This window comes from Sinocyclocheilus anshuiensis, unplaced genomic scaffold, assembly GCF_001515605.1.
Source record: "Sinocyclocheilus anshuiensis isolate Anshui unplaced genomic scaffold, SAMN03320099.WGS_v1.1 scaffold640, whole genome shotgun sequence".
In the NCBI taxonomy this organism is placed as follows: Eukaryota; Metazoa; Chordata; class Actinopteri; order Cypriniformes; family Cyprinidae; genus Sinocyclocheilus; species Sinocyclocheilus anshuiensis.
In genome coordinates this window covers 1,378,234-1,383,189 of record NW_015554127.1, presented here as the reverse complement: position 1 = coordinate 1,383,189, position 4,956 = coordinate 1,378,234, and the positions used below count along the sequence as shown (strand labels likewise).

At 34.9% G+C, this 4,956-nt stretch overlaps 1 pseudogene; it reads left to right on the top strand.

The window, feature by feature from the left end:
• The window catches only part of LOC107670165 (sorbin and SH3 domain-containing protein 2-like), a 60,271-nt pseudogene that overhangs the window by 24,908 nt on the left and 30,407 nt on the right, over positions 1-4,956 (top strand).

The window sequence follows — 4,956 nt, the reverse complement described above, 5'->3', positions numbered from 1 at the left end:
TATCTGTGGAGAATTTTGAACTGAAACTTCACAGACACATTCTGGGGACACCAGAGACTTATATTATATATTGTAAAAAGGGGCATAATATGTCTCCTTTAATTATTACATTTCTGTACCTGAATACTACTGTTTATATTATCTATGCTTGTAAATTGTGTATTTATTTTTTTCCTTTTTCTTTCTTTTTTTTACTGACTGTTCACTTACCTTTAATCATGTTTGAACTTTCTCAGACTATAGTTTTTGCTGTGGTATATGAAGAAGTACTTGAAGTGTATGGAAAGCAAAGTTACAATGAGATAAAATTAGTGTCATTCATTTTTTTTGTTTGTATGTTCACATTGATGTTAAATGACATTTTCAGATTTGTGACATTACTTTTTAAGTAATGCTAAAACACTGCTGGTCACTTTCAGAAGTTGTAGTGATTCTTTCTTTTCCAAGACAGAATGTGAAACTAATTGGTTATATAATTTTCATTTTTAAATATTTTAAAATATAATTGAAATTGATTTTACACACTTTAAGCAATATCATATAGCATATCGAATATCGCATTTTTTAACAAGGTATCGCATATCGCATTTTTCTTCAATATCGCACAGCCCTAATATATATATATATATATATATAAGCTTGAGTTTTCTTGAATAACTGCTAAATGAATAGGCAGCGTTTCAGCTGTAGTCCATATCTATATGGTAGATATAGTCGATATCTATATCGATTTTCAATATGGAACTGAAGTTTTGAGAAATTTTGATAAATTGGCATAATGACTACAATACAGATATTTCAAGTCTATAGTGACACATACAGAAGCCCACATAGCACCATGCATTATCAGTAATTTTGTCTTGCTTTTGTGCTCTAGAAAAACAAAAAAATGTTGAAGAAATTCACTGTCTTACCAGCACAACAACATATACAAACAAGTAACAAAGTAAACAATTTATATAAAATTGATTGAAAATGTGTCTCTCACTTCATGCAGGCTCAACAGGACTTGTTTTTGTAGGGCAGAGCAATGTGATTTTGTATTCATCTCAGGGATTCAGAGAAAAGCTGTGCAGGGGGTGTTCTTAGTTCTTGACTGACTTTCTCTGAGAACTGTCTTTTCAGAGTCTGACAAAGATTCTGGCATCCAAACTGCCTTTTTGACAGAGGTATAGCTGTCAAAGAAAAGGAAACCCATCAGACCATATCTGGCAGTGCTAACACCCCACTCTGTCAATCCACAAAATAGTCTCGTGGTGTTCTCACTTTTAGGTTCGGCTTTGGTTGTGGCAACCTTGGATGCCAGGACTTTTTTGAAAACACTTACAGCTAATACGCACTAAGATTTCTGCCACATATTAGATGTGATGGTATTTTATTTCTATTCTGAATAGATATACTGTTCTATTATTTTGATACTCTGCAATATACACTACTATTCAAAAGTCTGGGATCATTAAAAAACTTTTGTAAGTTTTTGTAAGTCTCTTATGCTCCACAACACATTTATTTGATCAAACATACAGTAAATACAGTAATATTGTGAAAAATTATTATAATTTAAAATAACTGTTTTCTATTTTAAAACATAATTCATTCATGTGATGGCAAAATAAATCATTCTAATATGCTGATTTGCTGCTCAAGAAACATTTTTTATTATTATCAATGTTGAAAACAGTTGTGCTGCTGAATATTTTTGTAGAAACTGATACATTTGTTTGATAATTAGAAGGGTAAAAAGAACAGAATTTTTATTCGAAATTGTATTTTTTGTAACAAGGTAAACAATGTATTTAATGTATCCTTACTGAATAAAAGTATTCTTTTTCATAAAAAAAAATAAAATAAAAATCTTACTGACCCCAGAAAACAGAGAGTTACCAGGGAAAAATATCTGTGAATTTTAAAAGCGATTTCCAGGTGTTGAAAAGACATGTAATTAAGACGTTTTAAAAAGTTAATTTCTATAGTCAATACACTATACGTTTCATTTCATCTGTTAGAAATTGCAATTTGCGAGTGCAGTCTCCAGTAATCACTAATTGAAATGGAAAGGCAGTCATGGAAAGGTGTGGAAACCCTGCACAGAGAAACTGAAAAGAAGCGGTTTAAAATGTTTAGTCAGTCAGACCACAATACATCCACCCATTCAGCATGCCCAGATACAGTATACCAAGCATGTGCATCACGCAAAAAATCCATCCTGGCATGTGAATTAATTTTGTAATGTATATTGTTGTGTTGCTAAGGACATTTCACATTGCTCTGCTTGCTGAGTCACAGTTATCTTGCCGTGCAGCAGTACTGATGCATGTGTATTTGTGTTTGCATGTGCTGCTGTGCTTTTCACAGACAGTGGAGGACATGTCCACAAAAGCGCCACATTTTCACTCACTCTAACCCCAATGAAGAGAATCCAGAGCTCACCAAACCTATACACGCTCACAGGTATCAGGAACCAGATCATACTCATATTCATATTCATGTTTGCCTGTTTATTATAAGCATTATATGTGAGCAGTGGAGCTGAAGATATTGCTGCTGGTGTTAAAAGTGACGATGTTTTTACTCAGACACCGCGAGCAGGAATTCCTCTTCACTGCACTCAGCATCACTCATGTCCTACCACAGCCTCCCTCCCTCACTGTCTTTCTTTCTTTCTCTCCTGTACTCTTGCTCGCCGTCTCATTCTTGTGCTCACAGCTCCTTAAGGAATGTTTGAGAGCGGTAGCTCTCCTTTCCTTTGCTTAAAGGGAAAAAGCAGCTCACAGTGGCCAGATCGTTGCCATAGTTGTGCACTTCCATGGCAACAATTGTATACTTCAGGCTTTTTCCCCTGTCTCTCTCGGCACAGTTTCCTCTGGGGGTGACCCTTTTTGTTTGAGCAGTCTCACGAACTATGACCTCACACACACATATTCTCCATTGTCTAATTAGTCTGCGGGCGGTCGAGGTGCTGCAGGAGTGAGCTAACTGAACGAACACAACTCATTCAGGACAGAGTTAGTCCGCTGTTCATTTAGCACTGCGCTTAGTGAGCAAGGGTTATTATGTCAAATTATAAACAGCCTTTCTGAATTCGTTTTCAGAAGTGGTAATCGACTGCCAGATTTTCTTTGTAAAATGTTAAGGGGAACCTCCTTTATATATAAATCTGTCTTACTTCATGCTGTCATATATTTTTCTGTCTTCCATTCATCGGTTGTTTTAAAAGCTGAAGCAGTGGTTTGGAATAAATTAAGCATGTTATTTATGCACACATAGTCCACTAAAAACATGAATCACTAATGAGTGAACATCTTATACCTAATTTGCATTAGGCACTATGTGAAAAGGAGATCCCTTGCTAGTGTTTAACAGTTTTTTTTATTTATCTTATTTTAACCCATGCAGACTCTGAATCACAATCTAAAGATTCAGGTAAGCAACCTTTATTATTATTTTTTATTATTTATTTTATTATTAATGATTTATTTAACATTTTTACAAATAAAAACATGCTTTGGAAAAATGTATCTGTTCTTGTAGAGTTTTCTCAGAATTCTTCATTCTTAATAATCAACAGTAGCATTCTGTGGTCAAATATTTTGTATATATGAATATGAAACACTTTGAAGTGTTTTGTTTGTCTCCTGTCAGATTTGTGGAGGCCCGGCAGCAGCACCAGTGATGGTCTGAGAAATGGTGACGTGTGCTCTTCTTCTCTGGCAGCTAAAGGCTACAGAAGTGTCAGGCCCACCTATATATAAATAAATATATATATATATATATATATACAGTATATGTATTAAGCATTAAACCCTGTTAGGGCTCCAGACTGTGACCAAATATGCTAGTTGCATTCTGTGACCATTTTTCATGCTGGTGCGACTGCAAAAATTTAATAAAATTATTTGTAATATTAATGCACAGGTGATTTCATTAACGGCGCATCCAGTCAGTCTCTGTTGTCGCTTAACGAAACCACGCTACTCGTTTGAATTGCGCAGCGCTCAGAGTGTAGAGCCTGGTTTATACTTGCCGCGTCAGCACGAGCGCGAAGCAAAAATGACGCGAATATTGAAGAAACGATGGATGGTTTTCAAGCTAAAGTAAAGTAAAAGACCGCTTCTTAAACCAGAGAAGGTGAACGTGAACATGTCGGTATTCTTGTGGGAAAAAAAAAACATGTAAGCACTGTCACCGACAGCAAGTTTAGTTTTACTTTTCTTTTTGTTTTCATTTTGAAAAGCTTGTTATTTTTGCTGTTTACCTCACATTACGCTATGGAGGCTCTCTTTTATTTTATTTTATTTTATTTTATTTTTTTATTTGATTCCTCAGTGTTTCCTAAACGTTCTGTAAGTTATTAGTGGGTAAATAATACAGCATGTGGTGCATGTAGGGCTGGACGATATGGCCAAAATTTATATCATGATATATTTCTTTTATTATTATTTTTTATTATTTATTTTATTATTAATGATTTATTTAACATTTTTACAAATAAAAACATGCTTTGGAAAAATGTATCTGTTCTTGTAGAGTTTTCTCAGAATTCTTCATTCTTAATAATCAACAGTAGCATTCTGTGGTCAAATATTTTGTATATATGAATATGAAACACTTTGAAGTGTTTTGTTTGTCTCCTGTCAGATTTGTGGAGGCCCGGCAGCAGCACCAGTGATGGTCTGAGAAATGGTGACGTGTGCTCTTCTTCTCTGGCAGCTAAAGGCTACAGAAGTGTCAGGCCCACCTTTCAGGATAAAAAGTCTCCCACACCAGTATGTTTTGCTGTGTTTACTTCACTCATTTGTTTTTCTCATCCTTACTGTTGCTAGAGGTTTTCCTTCCTCAGGAAATGTCTGTGGAAGTCCATTTGACAGGTTTTATTAATGACATTTTTAACTGTACCGTTCACATCCATTTCTAGTGTTTGAAAACTGAGCACAAAGCAAAGCTCTCAACTATATA